Raw genomic sequence first — 25,308 nt, forward strand, 5'->3', positions numbered from 1 at the left:
AGGTTTGGTGTTTTCTTCTCTTCACACATATTCTTTTGAGAAAGTGCTCTCATCTTCTCTCACAACTTTAAGCAATTATTAGGATTTGTGAGAGCCAGGACTAGCGATCATGTGATGAAGCAGTATTTTAGGATACAATACTCTAAGGGACAGGGGAGGGCACAGAGATACTTTATTTTTAATTGTGGTTTCATAAGTACAAGTTTTCAAATTGGAAAATAATTTTCAAATTTTAAAGTCTTAGTTTAGTTATTACCAACAGCTTCTATTATACAGAAGAGTTTTGGCTTGCCCTGTTTGATTATTCTCAACCTTGATCCCCCCAAAACTTTCTAATTTCCTAAGCCAATGATTTGTCAATTCTCAACTTAGTCCTCTATGAATCTTGGAGCAAAAAAATCACTAGGATCTTCCTGTATATGATTGTACTTTGTCTTTCTTTAGTTTGACTAGCAGGTTCCCTAATATTAAATTAAGAATAAGGTCAATATATATTCTTATTTTATTTATACTATATTTTTGTGTTAGCTTTTACTAATACTTTTGTCTATAATCAGGTAAAACTAAACTATTTTAAAAGATAAGAGAAAAAAGTTCAGTAAAAATTTGTCTTAATGAAACAATATCTATAAACATGGTTCAACGATTAAATTATGAATATAATTAGAACACAAATACAGCCATCACTATCTTACATTCATATTTGTTCTTTGGACTCCTAAATAAGCTGTGCTAATTGTTACCATATTTTCTAAAAAATGAAAATAGTTTGTTGATCATGAATCTGCTAATAAAACACAGCAAATATAAATGCAAAACTCATACTTGAAAAAAATGATGCAGAGAAGGAAATAAATACATTTTATTGAAGGCTTGCATGGATTTAGGCAATAAAGTAAACTTGACCTTGGTTTTTGTCCATGTCCATTTGACTGTTCAACTTCTTAGCAGTAAATTCTCTTAAAATGAGTTATTTGAGGGGTGAAGCAAGTATTAACATCAAAAGAGAACTATCCCTGAGTCAAAATCGACTCCCAATTGGAGAGAGAAAACATTATCTGTTATATCCTTTTGCAGTTATACTTTAAAATATTTGATAACTGATTCATTTTGAGGAGTTCTTCAGCCTTGTTTTGTGTCAACAAAACTTTCCCAATGCTCTTGGACTTAAGGCTCCAGGTCACTGAGCTATGGTGAGTTTGCAAAAAGTTTCATGAATTTGGGAAATGATATGCTAACAAAGTTAGAAATTAATAGATCATTCCTTATCTAGCATCTAATCTCTAAAACAAATTACTTATCCAAACATACTAATAAGGTAACAGGAACTGGGAACTTCTTAAATTGGAGTTTCTTCTCCCAATCTGAAGGTATTATATCATATATGATATATGATATCATATATGATAGTATATATTACATAGTATGTAGCTAACACCAAAATAAAAAAAAAGTAGAAACAAGTTTTTTACAGGATGAAGTATCATATTAAATATATCCATAGTATCAAGAATATTTCTTTATAGTATAACTCATAAATATATTATTAGATAAATTGAAGTATTTTAAACATATAACAACACTTATTGGAAAATGACTATTTTAACAGCATTTCTTTTGGTTTAATACATTTGATAGAAGACATTAAAAATAAAACTTTTCCATACTTTACTGCAAGACTTCTGCTAAGGTTATTACTTTTTAGTATTGAATAATTTAATTCCATTCAGTTCTGAAAATAATCATTCATATGTGTGGATATATATATATATATATACATATATATATATATATATATGTGTGTGTGTGTGTGTGTGTAAACATAGATGGACATATATTTATATATGTATGTATACATGCACACATATATCTATGTATATATGTAAATATGTATATGAATGAAAAGGGCTAAATGAAAAATTCTATGCTTCTCCTTTTCTTTATCTTTAAAATCAGGAGGCAGGACCAAATAAGCCCTATGTTTCTAACAAACACTGCATATTACACATAAATCATTCCCTGCTCTTAAAAAATATTTAAATTAGTAGACTAATTTCATGTCTTATTAGCATTTATTTTGCTCCAAGTTGGGTTTCTGTCATCCCTTTCTATATTGCTCTATTAGTATTACATTGCCTTACTTCCAAATCAAGACCTTCAATAACATCCTTGAACTCATTTAACTCCTTACTTATTTGCTATATGGTATTTTCTTTCCTTCTTTGCAAAGACTTTCTAAAACATTAAGGCACACTGGATGTAGTACTGGATCTAGAGCTAGAAGAGCCAAGTTCAAATAATGCTTACTATTTCTATGATCTTGCACAAGTCAATTAACTTCCCTCAGTCTCAGTGCCCTAATTTGCTAAAAGGGAGATTGGGGCATTTTATAATTAAATATACATAGAAATTTATATAGCATTATTTAGATATTCAATAATTTTTTAAGGCACTGGGTTTAAGTGACTTGCCTAAGGTCACACGGCTAAGCAATTATTAAGTGTCGGAGGCTGGACTTGAACTCAAGTCCTCCTGAGGCCCCTCCAGGGCCTGTACTCTATCCACTTTGCCATCTAGCTGTCCCATCCTGTGATTGATGAAGAATTTTTTTTACCATTTTACAGCCACACAATCTAGTTAAAACACTTATTTTTTAAATACACACACACACACACACACACACACATATATGTATGTATGTATATCATAGTGTGCTAGGTGCTATGATCATTAAAAAAAGAGGAAGAAATCTTACATGTTACAGATCTTTAAGAAGCCCTTGAATGATCTTTAATTACCCAACTGAAACTAGATCACATTTTCTTTTTGTCTATTAAATAATGTGTTCAAAAGTCTTAGAGTAGCTTTAAGTTTAATAGCCTAAAACTACACTAAGACTTTTGAAACATCTCTCAAACATTCTATCACAAATTTTTTATTCTTCATTAACTGAAAAAAGTGATGTATGATTTTCATCAATTGTTCACACAACAGCACACATCATATGATTCTTATAACCATTAGAAGACAAACAACATTTTCCCTAGGTTTTATAAAGTGACTAGTATGTCCATTCATATCACACAACCTGATAAGAAGGGAAAGAAGGTTTTCCTATACACAGTACCAAACTTAAGTCACATAAAAAAATGCATCATCACTTGATCTAAATAGAATTTTGATTTTTTTTTGATCTGGAGAATCATAGGGTCTTGCTTTTTTTTCTGTTCATATCATTGAGATGAATTGGCAGGAGATGCAATGCACTATAATATGAATAGTTGACTTTTGACTCTCATAGCTGAAAGTTTCTATTTAAGATTTCACTTAGTGCCTTGCCAAATGAATACACAGATGACTCAACACATATCTACTACATCAAATACTGCCTTGGTGATAGAAATAAATAACTGAGTAGTCAAGTTGTCAGACAAAACCTGTTTTAATATCATAGAAGAGAATAGTTCCTGTTTCCAAGTCCAACAGCTTTAAAAGGGTCCAAGATATAATCTAGATTAAATCAATCTCTATTGATAGAAGGTTTCAGAAAGCCTGCCTCTTAGCACCATTATATTGTAAACAATACCAAATAAAAGCTCTTAACTGATTTCTCCTTTCAACCAAAGATAAAGTTACATGATCCTTGGCTCACTTTTTACAAGTTCACTCAAATATTCATGAATTCATTCATTTAAAATTTATTCAGCAGATCCTATGGGAAAATCACTTTACTAAATTCTTAGGAATCAACAAAGATGAGCCAGGACCCCTCCTCTGCCTTCATAAAGCTGACAATCTACCAAGACATGAATATGAATAATCAATGAAAGCAGAATATGTCATAATCATAGGAAGATAAATAGGGAGAAAAATCAGGAATTCTTATAAAAAAGGTGTTATAAATGACTATTATTTAGTTTGATAAAGATATTTTATTATATAACCCTAGTTGGGTACATGCAATCTGAACGTAAGGACTTTATATCTTTTCTGTTCAAGTCAGAATAGTGATAGAATTGCTTATTCTGGAAAATAATAGTGTGAGATGTGAGCAATACCTGTGATCAAGTGTATGAAGAATTAGTATGAGGAAGATGATCCAGAATGGTAGAGTGGTACAACTCTGGTGGCAGAAGATCTGGATTCTAGTTCTGGCTCTTCTATGTGACCTTGAACAAGTTACTTAAACTCAGGGCCTCAGTTTCTTCATCTGTAAAGTGAGAAGGTTGCACTATATTAGACTAAAATCCATTACAACTCTAATGTACTGTGATTCTCTGGACATCAGTAGAACAAACAGAAGAAGAAAGTGTAAGCCCCCAAAATGGGCTTAGGAGAGACTTTAGAACGAACTTTCTGTAAAAAGAAGTTCCTAGGAAAGGCAAGTTTGCCTAAAGACCTTTGAAATTAAGAAACATCTGCTTGGGACATTTTGAAGTTCAAGTAATAAGAAGGAGAAGGGAAATAATTATAAAACAATACCATCAACTTTGGAAAGAAACATTATGTTCCTGAACCATTTAAGAAACTGTATTTGTAGATTCTTCAAGTGAAATGAATACAATCAGCCAGCCATAATTAGTGTAATCATCTTGTAAATTAGATTTAGCAGAAATAACATCATAGAATCCCTATAGCACTTTATTTTTCTTTGTGGAAATAATGGCTGTTTAGAACACCTGCTGTTTACTTTCATTTTGACATTTTATAAAATACAATAAAAATTAAACTACTAGTACATTAAGGCATGATCAATAAAAATTAATAAGTATAAATTTTTGTAGATTCCCATTATTTGAAAAATCTTGTGAAATAGAACCCTTCCCTTTCCTTTTTCCTTGTCTCCCTCATTTACTCAGAAACACTAAATAAACCTCTAGTCAATATACACTTATGCTATCCCGGCTTTTATTTATGACCTTGAATAAATTATCCAAACTCTCCAGATCTCAACTTCTTTATGTACAAAATGAGGTTAGACTACAGTAATTTTTGCTTTCTTGTTTCAGAGAGTTTGATCATGATGTGTGTAAGAAGTTAAATTCTCTCATATTCCAGGTCTTTATTTACCTCATACCTAAAATGTACCCTTCTCATCACCTTCAGGTCTTTTGTTGAAGTCTTATCTTCCCTTGAGGCTGAATTCAAGTGCTTCTGTGACCTCCACAGGTTTTAATTTTATCCCCCCCCCATTAACTTTCTTATAACACTATGTCTGAATCTCTCCTTTATTCTTATCAAGTTATAAATTGTAATCATGGTTACTTGTGCCATTTTGCTCAAATAGATTATCCTTGAAAATAAGAGTCTTGTCTTACCTATCTTTTCATATCAATATCTGATTTATACTTAATAATTTAAGTGATTAAAATGATTTGGAGAAATTATTTTTTTTCTATTTTGAAAAGAATATCAAATTAGAATCCTAAGTACCCATTTTTGTAATTTATATGATTTTAAAATTTAAATTAACTCACTATATTAGAATCAATTAATTTGACATGATCATTTCATTTTTGAATCTTACATTAAACTAGCACTTGAATGACCAAAGTGTAACAAAAGTTTAAGTAGAGTCCCTGTAAATCTTTCAAAGTTCCTCAAGCTTTTTATGTCATAGAAGCCATTTTCTAGTCTGGTGAAACCTATGGAACTATTCTCAGGATAATATTTTTTGACTGCATTCATAATCGAAGAAAATGGTAACTTTCAATTAGAAGTTAATAAAGATAAGTATAAAATATTTTCCATCCAAGTTCACCATCAACATTCAGATTTCATCTCTATCCAGACATCTGTGGGCTAAGAAGCCCTACCTAGATTAAACCAGAAAGAAAAAGGGATCAAGTACAAGAATACCTGTAGGCCTGGACAAGCAAGGACCAAAGCCTGTGCAGTGAAATAGAATAGGTCAGAAATTCAGAAAATTTAAGGAAAAAATGAATCAGGACACCAGTAGCAAAAAATCAAAATGTGAAAATAGTCATAGGATATCTATATCAAGGGTTCAACTTGATATAAAAAGCTCTATATGCCAGGGTTATATTACTTGCTCATGGTTAAATTTAATTTTAGGTCTAGGCTACTTGATTGAATTGGGAAGCAAAGAGTTTGGAAACAATGCAACCCTTGATATTTGATTATATAATTCATAGATATTTAACATTAGTAGAGAAAATTAGCACTTTTTCATTTAAATAATCTGCAGTTTAAATAAAAACAGAAAACCTAACATTTGCTTTTGAAACTATTTGACATTTAGCTGTTTTTTCATCTACAGTAAATAAGAAAAATTAAGAAATGATCACTTAGGATTACCTTTAGTTTTAATTTGAAAATCACTATTAAAGTAAAATTATTGGGGCAACTAGGTGGCAAAGTGAATAGCATACCAACCCTGGAGGCAGGAGGACCTGAGTTCAAATTCAGCCTCAGACACTTAATGATTACCTAGCTGTGAGACGACTTTGGGCAAGTCACTTAATCCCATTGCCTTGCCAAAACATAAAAATAAAAAAAAAAAGTAAAATTATTGCAGATGTAAAAAAGGAGACCCAAAATGACATAGTAGACAGACAGTCAGAACAATCTGGATGAAAGCCTCACCTCTGACCCATATTAATCACTCAACCCCCAAATAACTAAGACAAAAACTTGTTTATGGAAAGAGTCCATAAATAAATGAAAATATTCATCCTTGAACTATTACAGAGGAAAAATAAATTGAATATATATTTTAGAATTTTGGTTATGTGTAATACATGCTTTGATTATTTTTTAGGTATCAGCAAAATGCCCCAGAATAGAATTAAAAGTTCTATCATACCAGCACATTACTGTATTTAAAGTTGTATTTAAAAATGTATTTAAAAATTCATGAAATATTTTTTCAATCAATTGCAAGGAAGAACAGAAAAAAATATAAAATGTATTTTCTACTGATGAAATTAGAAATATGCCATATGTCTTTGGCTTGAGTAAAATTCATGTGCATTGACATTTTCAACATTTCAAAGGCCCATTTATCATTTTTTACCTCCTGCTGTGCAGATGGTATGGCTGTGATGTTTTCTAAGCACTTGATTTTGAATTGAAAAAAATGGAAGCATTTTAATTTTTTAAAAAAAGTTAAGTATACCTCTATCTTCTCATAGTTAAGTGAATTAGAAATATGCATCACTTATTAGATTACATTATCAAGTATTATAGCAACCAGAGGGAAAAAAAAAACTTTCTCAATGAAAAAAGCAAATATAATAAACCAATACTTGGCTCATAATTTTTAAAGTGATCTGTCTTTCAGTATATTTATATTTATTAATCAGGAAACTTCTGAACACAGCAAGTGTTTAATAGACATTTCTTTCATAGATTTGTGTCCCTCTTTGTTCTCACCCTGTTAAATATGGTTTAGTTTTCCTTTCTTTATAGATTTATTTGCATTGATTATTATCATAATCAATATGATTATTAGGGAGAAAAGGAAGAGGAAAAAAAGAAAAGAATACACATTCAGGAGCTTCAAAATTCACACAGCACTTTCATTATAAGAATCCCAAGAACTGAAATCAATTAATCAGGAAGCATTTGTTATCTAATATTATAAATCCACATCATACTCTTTGCTGTGGAAGCGATAAAAAGTGTATCAAATACATCTTTACAAAAGCAGCAACAAAATAAGAATTTTTGAAACATCTACCATGTGCAAGATATTCTGAATGCTGGAAATACAAAGAAGCCCCTGCTTCTCCTCCCAAAAAACTTAATGCCCCTGATCTCGAGGATATTATACAGCTGGGTGGAAAAAGGAAAAGTACTATACATGAAATCACTAGATAATATAACGTAATACTCTACCATCAAAGTATATTACAACAAGATGGTAGCATTTATACATAAATCCTGGAATTTTCTTGGCATAATGAATAAAAGCTGGACCTTGAAGGTAGGCTAGCCCAGTTTTGAGTCCTGACTCTAACACATATTGGTGATGTCATCCTGGATTGGCTGCTCTAATATTTAGGTGCCCAAGCAATTGTCTGACTCTGTCTTTGTTGCCAGTTAGACTTCCTGGCCTGCATGGATAGAAAGAATTTCCTCACAGGAAGCTCCCTGCACTGATGAAATATTAGGTCCAGACCCAAGAGACAACAATTGTGAGGTGTTAATTATAAAAACAAAAGTATTTTCTTGAAGGCTGGATTTCCTCAGAAGACAAAGTAATAGAATTTGAACAGGGTCTTGGAGGATGGCTAGAACTGAGATCCAGAATAAGAAGTTGAGAATAAGAATAAGAATAGAGAGAGATAAGAGAATAAGAATAAGAGAATAAGAATTCATAGACAAGCAAACAGTTCAAGAGCATCAAGGAAGTATAGAGGAGTTTTGGCCTGGAGTTAAGAGATCATCATCTTCCTGAATTAAATCTGGCCTCAGACATTAGTTGTGTGATCCTAGGCAAATCAATTAATCAATTAATCTTCTTTACATCAGTTTCATCATCTGTAAAATGAGTTGAAGAAGGAAATAGCAAATTTCTTCCAAGAAGACTCCAAAAAATGAGAGGAAAGTCAGATACAATTCACACACACACACACACACACATGCACAAACATATACACAGTCACACAAATACAACTAACCCAAAAGTTCAAGCAAATACAGAAGTGTAGAAATCTTATTATACAGTCCGAGTAGAGCAAAGGGATCAAACTGGGGAGTAACAGTAATAATAATACCTAAGAGCTATATTGCACTTTAAGAAAAGCCAAGTTCTCTCCATAAATAATCTATTTGGTCTTCACAAAAACTCTTCAAGACAAATATTATGGGTTTCATTATATTTAGTTCTCAGGGTAAATAATGAAAACTTTGAGTAGTGGTGCATTATTCAAACACACACTATATATTTCCATCAAACCAGACCAATTATAATATTTGAAATATTTATAACTTCGAATACTAACAATTCAAATATCTATAAGAACACTATCCTGTGTCCATTTTTTAAACTAATTGGGATCTCTTTAATTTTACAGAGGAGGAAACTAAGATTTAGAAAATATTTCACTTGTCCATTAGGAAGTAAGATCTATATGGACTGGTAACTTATATTTTTGTTATCCTCTCCTCATCTAATATGTAGATTTCTTCCTCCAATTTCACCCTTCACTTTTCTGTACCAAGGCAAAACTTTCAGAATCTATCCTTATTGTTTTTCTATCTGAACTTCTGAACCATTTGTTTATCTATCTATCTATCTATCTATCTATCTATCTATCTATCTGTCTGTCTGTCTGTCTGTTTACTTATTCATTCATTCATTTATTTATCTAGTTATCCATTCATTCATTCGTTTGTTTGTTTGTTCATTTGTTTATTTATTTATGTCTAATTTTAATGCAATGGTGTTAAGTGACTTGCCCAAGGTCACACAGTTAGGCAATTATTAAGTGTCTGAGGTCGGATTTGAACTCAGGTTCTCTTTAGTCTAGGGTTGATGCTCTATCCACTATGCCACCTAGCTGCCCAATTCTTTCATTAATCCTCAATCTAGCTAAAATTCTTGAGAAAGTCATCTATTATTGGTGTCTTCATTTCCTCTCCATTCACTTTTGCATCCTATCTACAATTTTGTTTCCTACATCATTCAACTGAAACTGCTAACTTCAAGCATCTCTTGATTTCCATTTAATTGAAAAAGCTTTTTCTGACTTCCCTATGGTACTTCAAACTATTGATCATTTTCTTCCAGTTATTCTTCCCCCTAGGTTTCATAATATTGTTCCCTACTGGTTCTCCTCTTTGTTTTCTTATTTTTTCTAAGTTTCCTTTGTTGGATCTAGGTCATGCTCATTAATTATTGGTGTCCTTCAAGCACTTGTCTTTGGTCTTCTTTTCTCCCACTAATTTTAACTTAGTGATCTCATGAGACCCAAGTGGTTTAATTATCATCTCTACATTAATGATTTTTAATTCTACTTATCCAGCTTTAACTTCTCTGCTGACCTCCAGGCTTATATCTCCAATTTACTATTGAACATCTCAACCTGGATAATCTCTTCTATATAACCAACTCAACTTAGTCAAAACATACTCTTCTTTTTTTCTAACTCTTCACTTTTATGAACTTCTTTACTTTGTTTAAAATACTAATATCCCCCCCCAATCACTAAGGCTTGCAACATTAGTTCACCATCAGTTCTTCTCTTGAACTCACTACAAATATCAAATGTGTTGCTAAGTCTTGTAATTTCTACCTTCAAACATCTTTCAAATAGATATTTACTTTCCACTCACTTAACCACAAAACTGCCATAGGCTCTCATTGCCTTACATTGGAATTATCCCATAGTCTTCTGGTTAGTCTCCTTGTCTTAAGTCTTTCCCAATTGAATCCACTCAGATATCAAAGTGATCTTTCCAAAGTATAAATCAGACCAGGTCATTTCTCTCTCTACAAAATAGATTACTGGGACTCCCTATTATCTTTCAGAATCAAGTATAAAATCTTCCTTGATACTTTCAAAGTCCTTCACAACCTGCTACTTCCCTATCTTTCCAATCTATATACATTTCTATTACCCTCAAATACTTTACCTAGAAGGTCTAGCAAGGCCAGTTTTTGAGTCTTTGCAGGAATAGTCTCTTTCACTGAATATCCCTTAGGTTTCAATGTTCTTCCTCCTCTTCCAGGCTTTCTTTCTTTAAAACTTCAGCTCAAATACCTTCAGTAAGAGAACTTTCTTTCATTTCTTCCCTGCCTCCACAGCTAATGCCTTGAGATTAATACCCATATACATTGTATGTCTTGTATATAAAAAGAGGGAGTGGAGTAGAACAAGTATTTATTACTAAATGTTTTAGAAATCTTATTTGTATCTATTTTTGAGTTAGTTACTATTATAATTCCCATTTTACAACCATGGAAATTAAGATTGACTGAGTTTGTTATTACCTAGTTTCCCATAGCTAATAAGAACCTAAGTTTGATCCCAAGTTGCAAATGAGGAATAAGCAGTAGACATTTTATGGATACTGCTATATAATATTTTCATGATATCAGGATATAGAAGGGAAATATTTTGCATTTTGGGTTTCTCCTGCATTATGGAAAAGTTATGGGAGTCTTTCTATAGAACCCCTCATAAATAGAAAGGCATGAATTATTTAGATCAATCGTTTGTGTATTGACTATATAAAATTCATTTCACATTAAAAATTGCATTGTTAGAAGTTGGTGTCCCGATATGTAAATGAAGTGTGACACATCATATTTTCCATTTAATTCACCAGTTTACACTTCTAACTGCTGTTTCTCGACTAGACAGCTTTCATCTGTCTCTTTATCTCATGCACTGACTTGCTAGCCACCACTGTTTCCAACATACTTAAATTGTATCATACTGTCTGAAGATTTATTCTAGTACATCTTTTTATAGTCATCCTCTTTGTAATTAAACTATTTCATGTCATTAACAAAATACTCCAATACAACTCAAATATTCTGCCATCTTTTAGACTCTACAAAGTATTCAACAGATTTGCATTCAGTATGTTACACTGATCAAGAAACATGTTTGAGAACTTCATACACTAATTTCTGACTTGAATATGATATTGAATATGACAATATAAGAACTCTACAGCTTTACCTCAAAACCTGATCTTATCCACCAAAGTCTGTTATGTATTTATTTTTTTACATTGTTTCCTGGATCTGACTCTCAGTCCTATTTCTATATCCAGAACCCTATTTCAAGTCCTGATAATAATTTAGTACAGTGCCAAGGATTGATTATTATTGACCTAGACTATTAAAACTGTCTTTGGCATATTCCTGCTCCAATCTGTTCTATATATAACTATTAATTAACATACACAGTTATTGTATAGTACTCTTGCACAAGAATTAGTAGTGGCTCCCTTTTGCCTTCATATCAAATCCAATTTCATCTGGATAGCATCTGTAGTCTTCCATTAGTTTCTGCCCCATTTCATAAATCTAAACTTTCCACCCAAGGTGGTCTTTCTATAATGACATAATTAATCTACCCATTGTCTCCTGCCTATAATTTTCTCATTCGTACCTCTGTATATTTTCCTTCACTTTGAGTACTTTGTCATTCTTTTCTGCCAAACATTTCAACAAATACTATTAAATGTCTACTGTATGCACAACCAAATATGATTTGAGTTGTTTCATGAGACTTTTCCAATTAATTTTTCTGATGGATTACACCTCAGAACTACCATATCCTATCAGTATTTCGCATATTATGTTGCAATCTATATGTAAAGAAAGGCACTAGCATGTTAAAATAAGGAACTTTTTATTTTTTTTTACTTTCCCACCCTCACACCCACCTCAGCCATGACTGAATATATTTTGTTTCATAAAAATGTTGGATAAATATGTATCTTTTTGTTCTTGTACTGTAGTTTTATTTCCTAGCTAGTCTTTACTTTATTCAAGGACTTAGATGTTCTATATATTTTCTTTATTTTTATCTTCCTCACCAATATTTGCCATAGACAAGACAGATATTAGTTATCTGTACAGAAGTGCAAAAAAAACTGAATGGTTTATGATTGTTGTAGTCCAAGTCCCACAAGTATTTAAAATAATGAACTGTAAAGTTTGGGATACTATTATTTATTTTAATGAAAAAATTGAGGATGATAATAAACAGAGTAAGAAATAAGTTGAATTACAGAAAGTTCAAAGTGAGCTCTAAAATCTACAATTCCGAACTAAAAGCACAGTTTTATGCAATTTATCAGGGATATATCACTAAAAATGATAAAAGCAGAGAATAGGGGTACACCTGCCTCAGCAGTAAGTAGTTTATGCAGAACAAACAAAAAAGAGATCTAAGGGATTTATATTAATTCAAACTTAATATTATCCAAGATTGTGAGGATAACTTCTTGAAACAACAAACACCAACCTTATCACAATATTGGGTTTTATTAATGGAAGTATAAGACTCATGCTTTAAGAGTTTATCTTGCTGAACTGTTCAAGGGCCTGGAAGATTGTTTTCACTTTAGAGGATCTCATTTGAGAGGATCACAATTGAGAAAAGTGGCCAGAAAAAAATGATGACATCTAAGAACCATGTGTAAGAAAGGTGATTTGAAGTAATTGAATTTTTTTAGCCTGAGTAGTCATAATGGACATGCCCACTCATTTCCAGTATGTAAAGGATTGACACATGGAATTCAAGAAGGTGAATTTTTTGTCTTTCCAGAAGGCAAAACAAACCTCAATTCTAGACACTGGACATATAAATATAAGGAATGAATGACTAATGTGGACATTTATTTTGCTTGGGTTTCTTTCTCTCTGTGTGTCTCTGTCTCTCTCTGACTCTTTGAGTGTTTGTGCATTTGTGCATTTGTGTGTGTGTGTGTGTGTGTGTGTGTGTGTGTGTGTGTGTGTGTGTGTGTGTGTGTGTGTCTGTGATTCCCTCATGGGAAAGATGAGAGAAGGAAAATAGATACTTATAAATTGGAAAAAAAAATTTAAATACTAAAAAAGGCAGATTCATATATGCCCCAAACACTAAAAAACAAATCAGTTTGGGAAGGAGAGCACTGATGATTAGAGGATCAGGAAAGGCATCATACAGAAAGTAGCATCAGTAGAACTTCAATGAATACAGGGACTCCATTCCCGAAATAGGGGATGGAGAAGCAAAAATGTAGCAGAGGGTTGGACTTTCAAGAGTAAAGAAACAAGAAGGGCTATTTGATCGGAATGCATAATCATGTGGCAGCTAGGTGGCACAAGTCAGGAGTACCTGAGTTCAAATCAGGCCTCAGACACTTAATAATTGCCTAGCTGTGTGGCCTTGGGCAAGCCACTTAACCCCATTGCCTTTCAAAAAATCCTAAAAAAAACCCAAACAGAAGGCATATTCAACAAAAAAGAACATTTTAACAATTAGAGCTCTTTTGTTAAGTAGTAAGATGCCTATCATTGTAGTTATTTTTAAAAATTGGTTGAAAGTTTAAAGTGGCTTAAAAAGTAGCCATCTTCAGGAATGTGTCTTGTAAAATGATTTGAAATACATGATTTCTAATATTCCTCTGTCCTTAAGACCTATTTTCTTTGAATATGATTTAATATTTAAATGTTATGTTAAATTAGTATATTGTGTATACTAATGCATACTGCTAATTTTTAAAGTTTATTTTATTAATGTTGCTCATACAATTTGTTCTTAAATGTCATTCACATTGGACTAAAATATTTTAAGCTCTCTTGAGGACAAAAAAATCAAATCTTTTTTTATAAAGTAAAAATACCTATCTCCAAGGAACATATATACAATAGTATAGAGATACAGAAAGGAAGTGAGGCTTAATAAAAGTTTTCTTCTTATCTCTGCCACTGACCAATGAATTATGTAATCATGGTTAAATCATTTCTCCTCTCTGTATCTAAATTAGCTAAATTGTAATATGAAAAGGTTTTATTTTAAAATTCTCAAGATCACTTTAAACCTAAAACTTCAATGATTCTATAATTTTTCTTCCAAAATTAATGAGTACCTTTCCCTTTATTTGGGAATATATAACTAATATAACTAATCAATGACAAAACAGTGACAAGGCATCTAGTATGACATCACACTGACAAAGAGCTATTATAAGAAGATCAATTATTTTATGGTTCTTTGGCTGTTTCTCAGACACCCTTTGGTCTAGATAATGAAGACCAAGAGTCTATATTTTAAAATGAATAGACAGCTGTGTTATCAAAGATGAACTTCCTTAAATACAATGGAAATAGATGAAAATTATTTTTAAAAAATCAAATAAATAATTCAAATTAACAGCTAAGCATTCAATGATTTTTAAATTTAAACTTCAGCAGTCTGTAAGATGCATACGATTTTACTTGGGTGGATTTCTATTGTATGGTAGTATTTTTATTAGAATGACATTTAAAAGATCTACATTACCCATCTCAGAAATCATGAAAACCTTGGCCTTTCAAGGGCACTGACACCTTTCCTCTGGACACTTCAAAGGGACACAGTGTCACAGCCACAGCCAAATGGCTGCTTGGTTCTTTCAACAGTATGTATGTTTTGAAGTGAATAGTTGACTCAATTCTGTAGCTAAGGCTAAGAAAGACTAGGAAAGGAAGGTACATTCAATTGATTGCACCCATTTCTAGGCAATAGAAGTAATTTAAAAAATTTTAATAGAAGTATTTTTTAAATTATTTTGTACATTAGTACTGAGGCACCTTGTGCCCTTTAGGAAGCATAATAATTTATTATGTTACTAGCCAAATTCTTATCCTTTGCTTTCTCTTTCATAAACAAATTATGAGACCTTTGGTGCTTATATAATTGTTCTCCCCTCCCCCAGGGGAGTATTTTGCTTGTCATGCATTTGGCTGATAGCTCTGCATTTTCACATCAATAAACCACATTCATATAGTATTTTTCTCACAACAACTCTGTCAGGTAGAATATTCTTCTTATTTTACAGATGAGGAAATGAATGCTTAGAGAAGCTAAAGAGTGTTAGTTTATTATCCCAGGCTGGACTGAAGCCAAGATTTGGTCCCAGGTCTTCTGATTTCAACCAGGGGTCCTCCTGTTATTCTGCCCAGTCTCAACAGACATTCTCACATTTGAACTTTAAGTAAATATGCATGTATAATGTTGTTTCGTACCTTTGTGCCTCTGTACATTCTCTTACAGGCTAGACTGGCTTCTCTAAATAACTGTGCTTTTCCCTTATTCTAAAAATTTCTTCCTCATAATACCCATAAAGGAATGACCCAATTCAAAGGCACTTCTTTCTCTGATGTCCTCAGCTATAAATGATAACTCTTTCCTTAACTCTCTCATAGCACTAATTAGAACTCTTCAAAATACTATCAAATATCTTCTAGTCAGGTTATTAGCAAGAATTTATTAAATGTCTTTATATTTGTATTGCCATCTTTACTAGAATGTATTCTTTTTTGAGGTCATATAGATTATCAAACCATTTTTTGGCTTGTTTCTGCAAGGCAATGGGGTTAAGTGACTTGCCCAAGATCACACAACCAGGTAAATATTAAGTGTCTCAAGCCAAACTTGAACTCAGATAATTTTTTTAAATTACTGGCACCTATCATAGCATATTGTCTGAAGCAGATTTTAATATGTGTTTGCTAAATTAAACATGAATTATATTTAATTGAGCAGTGATAATAAAAGAAGGCGAGTTTGTAAATATAGTTGCATTTGGAAAGATTAAAAAAAGCTATTTATGTCTTTAATCAGTGACATGAGTCATATTAGGACAGACAATAAGAGCTAATGCTAAATATTGAAGGGTAATGCACAGTATTAGGCAGAAAAAATATTTTGTTAAATCAGAAAGATTAATTAAGACAACCAATTACTATTTAGCTGCTCCTTTTACCCTAACCTATCACCTTTATTGCCTTGTAAATATTCTCTTTTTTCTTGCCTTTTCCTGGGAAATGCTCTTCCTCAAATGTTCTTTTACTTTTTTGTTTTAATTTACTCCAACTGGTCCTTTTTGGAAGAAAATTACTCTTTGCTTTCATTCATCTCTTGAATCTTTTTTTCTATAATCTTTAAACTGAGGAGAATAATCAGAAATGTGTACTAATGTTTCATATTAAGGAGGCACAGACAAGCCCTCTTACACATATTTTTTGAAAATTTCATTACTCTCTTATTTTAGAACTAATGGTGAAAAGAAGAATATAACAAGAATTGATAAATGGCATATAACTGTGTTCATGGAAGAAGGAAAAGAAACTACACTAAAAATTTGTGATACAAGAAATATTTTTATTCCTATAGTAATAATTTTAGAACTTCCTATGAATCTCACTTCATATCTTATTCCAATGTCTCATCTTTGTAATGAACTGACTGATTTTTTATAAGAAAAATGTCCAGAGCACAAACTCTTGCATTTTATATCAAAGTAGAAATCATTAATATTTCCATTCAATCCTTTCTTCTCCTTTCCTTTTTATCTCTTTTTCTTTCACTCTATGTCTCTATGTTTGTCTCTATCTCTATTTCTCTGTCTTTCTCACATGCACACATATACACATATCTTCAGTCTCCATTTATGTGTTAGATACTTCTCTTTTGTCTACAAATATAACAATTTCTCCCCTATCTTTTAAAATTATTCACTGAACTCTACAATTCCTCTTCATGCTAGCATGTATCTCTCCTTTCTGTCATATCAAAATTATGGGAAAAAAAAACTTTCTTCTCTCCAGATCATTCAAACTAAAATTTATCTGCCAATGTAAATAATTTTCTCTTAATGATCAAGTTTGACTTCTCAGTCTTAATTATCCTGAACATTTCCAAAGCATTTGATATTGCTGACAATATTGTTGACAATCTCCTAGATAATCCATCTTTTGAGTTATCATGACAGAGCTCTCACTTGGTCCTCCTTCTACCTGCTTGGCCTTTTCTTGGAGTCTGATAGATCAGTATCCATGTTCTGCCTGACAACACTTGTGTACCTCAAATCTGGGACCTTATACCTTCTTTTCTCTTCTGTTTCTCAGTGATCTCATCAACTATCATTGACTCATCTATCATCACTAGGTGGATGATTCTTAAGTGTATTCACCAAACCTCAGTGTATTACAGTCCTATAATGCCAACAGACTACTGAAAATATCAATCTGGATGTCTTTGAGGCAACCATAGTTCGTTATCCTTCTCACTCCAACTACCCTTCCTAATTTACTTGGTTCTGTCTTGTTAATGATTGTCCTTCTAGTCACCCAGATTTATGATTTATCAAATTGGAAAGTATAGGAATCAACCAAGTTTACAGTACATCTTTTATCTATGTGTTTTTTGCAAGACTCTGACTCCCATGCTTACAATTCACTCCTTCTTTACCTCTGCCTCTTAGAATTTCTCTCTTTTTTCAAAGCTCAGGAAAAATACTCCCTTTTTCATGAGTTCTTGCCTAAAATATCATTACTTAAATGTTCATCCTCTCCACTCCAAATTACTTAGTGTCAACTTTCTATATTTTGCACCTGGACCATTGGTTTGTCATGTGTGTGTGTGTGTGTGTGTGTGTGTGTGTGTGTGTGTGTGTGCGTGTGTGCGTGTGTGTGTGTGTGTGTGTGTGTGTGTGTGTGGGCATTGCTCAAGTGAGCAATGTCATGCAAAGTTAGCCAATATGAATAGGTCATAATGGAGAGTTCTGAAGAAAAAAAGCAAGACAGAAACTCATAAAGATTTGTCAAAATAACTCACTGGTTATATCAACACTGATTTTCAACAAATTAAAAGGCAACTCTCCATATGGACATCTTCAGATAATCAATATAGAAATCAGATTGAATATAATTTTTTTTGCAGTCAACAGTGGAGAAACTCTATGCAAGCAATTAACACAAGATCTGAAGCTGATTATGGCTCAGATTGAGGTCTTATTGCAAAATTTAGACTTAAATAGATGAAAGTAGGGGGAAAAGATCAGATCATATATAATGACCTAAATAATATCCCTTAACAATAGATGGAGAGGAGTGGCTAGGTGGCGCAGTGGATAGAGCACCAGCCCTGAAGTCAGGAGTACCTGAGTTCAAATCCAGCTTTATAGATATGAAGAAAAAGTAAAGCAAAAGACAAATGAGAAAGGGAAATGTATATCCAACTCAATGCAGAATTCCAGAGAATATCAAAGAGGGATAAGTTTCTCTGAAAGGATCAATGCAAAGAAAAAAAAGAAGAAAACAATAGAATGGGAAAGATAAATGATTTCTCCAAGAAAATTAGAGATATTGAAGGAAAATTTCACAGGCAGAATAAAGCACAAAGATTGGACGGACTTAACATTAAGCAGAAATGATTAAGAAGAAGCAGAGAGAGAGTCCATAGACAAACTACATAAGAAAGATTTTTAAAGTCACCAATATCTAACAAATATGCTATGATTATGGATTTAGACTTAGACATGCTGGAAAATGAAGCTAAGTAGATCTAGGGAAAAGTACTAACAATAAAGCAATTAGAGGGGATGGAATTATTGCTGAGCGATTTAAAACCATAAAAGAGATATTGTTAAAATGCTACACTGAATATACCAGCAATTTGATTGTGGTCATTGGATTGAAAAACATCAGTTTACAGGCAAATTCTAAAAAAGAAAAAGGCCAAGGAATATTAAAAGTGTTGAACAATTGTTCTCATTTCACACAGCAGTAAGATCATGTTAAGATTCTGCAATCTAGACCAGCAATTTGTGAACTTAGAATTATCAGAAGAGAAGGCTGGTGTTCACAGAGGCAGAGAAACTGGACACTAAATTTGCAAAAATTCACTGGCTTATGGAGAAAATAAGGGTGTTCCAGAAAAACACCAACTTCTGCTTCCCTGACTACACAAAAGCCTTTGTGTGGATCACATCAAAATGTGACAAGTCCTCAAAAAGATGGAAATACTAGATCATGTTATCTCCTGGGAAAATCTATATACAGGCCAAGAAATAATAGTTAGAAATGAACAAGGAATAAATGATTCTTTTAAGATTGGAAAAGAATTATGACAAGACTGTATATTGTCACTTTATTTATTTAGCTTATATAGAGAGTACAGCATGTGAAATGTCATGCTTTAGCAATCAAAAGCCAGAATTTAGGTTGCCAGGAGAAATATCAACAATCTCTGATTTGCAGACAATAACCACTCTGATGGCAGAAAATAAAGAAGCTTTTAGATAAGAATGAAAAGTATAAAAGCTGACTTGAATCCGAATATAATAAAACCTAAGAGTTTAGTCCCTAGCAACCAGTCTCATCATCTTCTGGCAAATAGCGGGAGAAGAGATGGAAGCAATGCCAGATTTTTATATTCTTGGTCTCAAAGATTACTGCAGATGACAACTATAGTTGTGAAATTATAAGGCACTAGCTTATTGGAAGGAAAGCTATTGCAAATCTGGACAGCATGCTAAAAGAAGAGACATCACCTTGCCAACACAAGTTCAAACAGCAGAACCTTGACTTAGTGGTAACCTGGTTTATGTATACTTTGCTTGATAAGTTTTCACAAAATTTATCTACAGGATGAACAAAAATTGCCGGTATGAAAATCTTGTTGGGACTTGAACAGCTTGCAATGGGATGATGACCAATTGAGGCAATGTTTTGTTGTTTTTTTATTTTTATTTTGCTTTCATATATCAAACAAAGGAACTTCATTCAATGCACACAGTGTCCATTAATACTTCAATACTGTCTCCATGGACAGCCCCTTTTTATCATTCACATTTAAGTCCTTTTCTCATGCCCTACATAACCTGGACTGTTGCATAGCCTCCTAATTTGTCTACCTGTTTCAAGTACCTCCCCTCTTTAATTTGTAATTGGTCTGCTTATTTCAACTACCTTCCCTCTCCAAATCACTTAGAAGCCAAAATAAAGAAAAACAATCAGTGAGTCAAAACATGAAAATTATTCTAAAAAATGAAAAATGAGTGAAGGCAGTAATGTTAGTCTTATTTTTAGTGAAAGTAGCATAAGAGAGAATACTTCCAACATTGAAATCTTTGATATTCTCAAGGAAGAAAATTATCCTTTCAAGCAATAACCTTTCCTCTTCTTCCTTCTCTTCTCCCTCTGGTCAGCCACAACTTTTCTCAAAGGTAAAGTATAGGTTAATTTACTTTATTTTTAGTTTATATTGTTTACTAATCATTGCCATTGTATTTTGGGTGCATTAGGAACAAACTCACTTAAAATTATAAATAATTATTTTTATATGAATGTTTTTGAGGATGTAGTACTAATCATCTCCTTTTACATTATTTCCTATGGAAAAAATTTACTTTGCAATACAAGTGAATAGCATGGAAAACAGAATCCCTGAATGAATTAAATTTATAAACCGAGGTTCTACTATGGAGTCAATATAGCCAAATATGTTTTTTTTCCTAGTAATAATGTATGACTGTGAGAGGGGGTCTATAAGGAAAGCATCATGCTAGAGAATCAATACTTTTGAATTGTGATATTGAAGATAACTTTTGAGAGTCCCTTGATGAGTAAGGGGATCAAATCAATCAAAACTTAAAGAAATTAATTTAGATTATTCACTAAAGATCAAATACTAAAACTGAAACTTAAACACTGTAGCCACATAACAAGAAGATGGAATTAACTGGAAAAGACTTTGATGTTGGGAAAGATGGAATGCAAAAGAGAGAGGATGGCAGAGGGTGGGATGGATGAAACAATAAACACAAACTAGGACAGACCATAAGAGAGATAATAGAGGTAAAGGGGCCAGAAGTGCTATGGTTCATGGGGTCATAAAGTGTTGGAAATGACTGAATGATGGTGCAACAGATATTTTTGCATTTAGAACTGAGTGTATTTGTTGCTTTGCTTAATAGAAGTTTAAATTTGGGGGAGAGTAAGGACTGTTTTATCTTTGCTTTGGCTTTCCCAATGTGTACTTATAGAACCTGACATGTAGTACGAGATTAATAAATGATTGCTGATGGATTAATTGATGGATTGAGACTTGATAGTGGCATGTCATCTGATGACATTTATGGCTCAGTTTGAGGAAACTCATAGCCAAGTTGACCACAAAGTTATGAAGTTTTTGTTGAAGGCAATCCACCAAAATTCATCTCCTAAAATACAACTGCTTGCACTATTTTATTTGGAGTATCTTCACAAGGACAAATTATACATTCCCTAGGCCTATAAAAATGAAAAATATCACGAAAATATAATATAGACTTTAAGGAGTTAAAAAAATCTTTGAGTGGAGAGAATATGAAGAAATCTAAAGCATTTAGGCATCAATATTCAACAATAGATTGTTAATTCAACAATACATAATTAAGTGATTAATAGACTATTAATCAGTGCTATCTGAAACTATATGGGATCAAATCACTATTGTCTTTTATCTGTTTCTGTTTAAATTTCAAATTTTGGTCTGAAAGCACTTTTAGAAAATGGTTTAAGTTGATATGTCTGAAACTCAAGATCTAGGTCAGAAGAAGTAGATATTTAAAGTAACAACAAATATAAGGATCATTCTAAGTTACTGTGCTAAACTAAACTAAATATTGATCAGTCATGATAGGGACTCTGGAGTAGCAGTTTCTCTTTCTTTCTCATATTAATAAATTATTCTTTCCTTAAAAACAAATAAAGTCCATAAAACATTTATGTCTTTTCAAAATATATGTATTATTCTTGAATATCATTGTCTCACCCTTCAATTAGCTCATTTCAATCATAACCATCCCCACCAAGAATAAAAAACAAAGATTGCAAAGCTGTTGTGTTTGCCTAATATGGCAACAGGCAGATGATAGCAAAGTTTTCATCATTCTCACATGCCTGCATTTCCTACAAAAACACGATGGACCAACAGTGGACTAAAATTTTGAAGAGGTAATTGTCTATTTCCTTCTTCACATTATTTTGGTAAAGGTGAGTGCTGCAGACAGCCCAGAATCCCTGCTCTGATGAGACATAAATCCCATCAGAGCAGGGTCCCTCTGACCATTCAAACACCAATGAAGGACAATTCTCTCTAAGTAACTCTAAAATCATATCCCACTCCCAAATAAGATAGGGAGAGAGACTGCAAGATAAATTAACAAATAGTCAGAGTATGTATTTATAAAATATTTACTATGTGACGGATATTGGGTGATATGTTATAGATAAAAATACAAGCAAGCAAGACTCTCAAGGAGCTTGCATTCCAATGGGAGGAGATAGTAGATTGATGGAAAATAGAGTAGATAGGTCTTCATGGGGGCCTAATAAGATAAGATGTGCAGGACTGAGATTTTGCAAAGTATGGCAAACTCTCACCTACCAGATCTAGGGGGAGCTAAACTACAATCCCAAGTTCTAGTTGGTGGGAGATAAGGATAAAGATGATTACTGAGTAGATGACATATTGAAGAGAGTATCTGAGAATCAGCATTGATGCCTGGGCCTCAGAAACATAAGTCAAAAACTTAACCATAAGGACAAAACAAATATTTTGTCCAAGGGAAGACTTAGAAAAGGTAGAGATGAGGTGGCAGAGAAAAGGCAGAAAAGTTTTTCCCCAAATCACTTCACTTACTTTAAATAATCATTTTAACCAAATTCCAGAGTGGCAGAATCTACAAAGATTTACCTAAATAATTTTTTAGCCCAAGGCAATTTGGAAGATTTGCAGGAAGAGTCTGTTATGCTGGGATTAGAAAGGGTCCACAGTGCAGCCTGGACAAACTGGCTCCAATCATCCTGGAACAGACTTCAGGGCAACTGGGTTCATGTGGTGGCCACTGAATCCATGGTAGCCGTGGCAGTATCCAGACCTCTCAGCACAGGATAGACAAGAACATTTGGGAAGGTCAGTGGGAAATCTGCTGTACCAGAGTGGAAGCAAAGTCCAGTCCAGCACAGACCAGGAGTAGGTCTGGGGACCAACCCCACAGCTTCTTCCAGAGCACTCAGCCCACAGACAGGAAGAGAGTTGGGGGAGACTGCAGAAGTCTCTTTGCTATCCCTGGGACAGGACTCTTTGCTTTGCATACTCAGACACAGGTCCCAAGCTTAGTCTCACATAAAATAGCAGAAGCACAACAAAGTTCAATGCCTGCAGCAAATCAAGGACTCATCTCATGGTTCTAGGGCAGAAAGGAGTAATTGTAGTAATCCCCAGGCCAGGAGAGCAGGCAGAGCCTCTCATAAGATGTGGGAGGTGTTGAGAATGTGGAGGTCCCTGGGGGGTGTCCCTGAAAAACAGCTGCAAAAACCCTCAAAATCTTGGGAGTGTAATCTCTACCCTGGAAGCAGAGAACACCTTAGAAAAGAGTTAAAACCAAATCATAGCCTGGGGAAATGAGCAAACAACAGAAGGAAAAAAAATCTGACTATAGACAATTACTTTGGTGTCATGGAGGATCAAAACACACTCAGAAGATGAAAAAATCAAAGCTCCTGCATCCAAAGCCTCCAAGGAAAATATGAATTGGTCTCAGACATTAGAAGAGCTCAAAAAAGATTTTGAAAATCAAGTAAGGAAGGTAAAGGAAAATTTAGGAAAACAAATGAAAGCAATGTGGGGAAATCATGAAAACCAAGTCAGTAGCTTGGTGGAGATAACAAAAAACAACTGACCTGTAAAACAGATACAAGAGAGATAATTTAAAGATCATTGGACTACCTGAAATCATGACCAAAAAAAGAGCCTAGACAACACTTTTCGAGAAATTATTCAGGAAACCTTCCCTGATATCCTAGAAGAAGTGAGTAAAATAGAAATTGGAAAAAAAAAACACTGATCACCCTTTGAAAATGATCCCAAAATGAAAATATAGCCAAATTTCAGAGCTGTCAAGTCAGGGAGAAAAGTAAGTCATGAGAAGGAAACAATTCAAATATCATGGTGTTATGATTAGGATAAGACAAGAAAGATTTATCAGCTTTTACCTTAAATGTTCATAGGGCTTGAAATGTGATAATCTGGAAGACAAAAAAGCTTGGATTGTAATCAAGAATCAGCCACCCAGAAAAACTGAGCAAACTCTTTCAGAGGAAAAGATTGTTAGTCATTGAAATAGAGGACCTTCAAACTTCCTGGTGAAATGGCCAGAATTGAAGACAAAATTTGATCTTTAAATACAAGACTCAAGGGAAGCATAAAAAAAAAGGGATACAAGGAAGGCAAATCATAAGGTACCTAATATTATTAAATTTATTATATTACTGCATGGAAATGATATTGATAACTTATTTGAACTTTCTCATTTTTGGGGGCAGTTGAAAGGAGCATATATAGACGAGGCACAGAAGGGAGCTGAATTTGAAGTTATATTAAAAAGATGGAGTTAATGGGGGAGAAAGGAATATACTGGGAGAGCAGGAAAGGAAAGGTAGAATGGGGTAAGTTATTTTACATAAAAGAGGCAAGAAAAAAATTTTGCAGTTGAGTGGAAGGGGGGGAAGGTGAGGGGAAGTGAGTTTTACTTTCATCAGAATTAGCCTAGAGGGGGAATAGTAAAACATTCAATTGGGAATAGAAAACTATCTTTACCCTAGAGGAAAATAATAGAAGAAAGGAGTGGGAGATAGGGGAGGGGGAATGAAGGGGTATAGGTAAAAGAAGAGAAAGAAGAGCATTGGAAAGGTTAGTCAGATGCAGTACATTTTTGTGGAGGGGCAGGGTAAAAGGAGAGATAATAGAATAAATGGGGATGGGGGAGAATGGAACGGAGGGAAATACAGCCAGCAATAGCAAC

At 33.2% G+C, this 25,308-nt stretch overlaps 1 protein-coding gene across 2 annotated transcripts in view; it reads right to left on the bottom strand.

Annotated features, from left to right (window-relative positions):
• Positions 1 to 25,308, bottom strand: part of CTNND2 (catenin delta 2) — a 1,202,081-nt gene that overhangs the window by 1,120,469 nt on the left and 56,304 nt on the right. For both annotated transcript variants that reach the window (XM_074205345.1, XM_074205344.1), the window contains exon 2: positions 4,059 to 4,210. The gene's annotated coding sequence lies outside the window, so the exon portion shown is untranslated. The remainder of the gene's footprint in view (positions 1 to 4,058; positions 4,211 to 25,308) is intronic.

Source organism: Macrotis lagotis, chromosome X (genome assembly GCF_037893015.1).
Source record: "Macrotis lagotis isolate mMagLag1 chromosome X, bilby.v1.9.chrom.fasta, whole genome shotgun sequence".
Classification (NCBI taxonomy): Eukaryota; Metazoa; Chordata; class Mammalia; order Peramelemorphia; family Peramelidae; genus Macrotis; species Macrotis lagotis.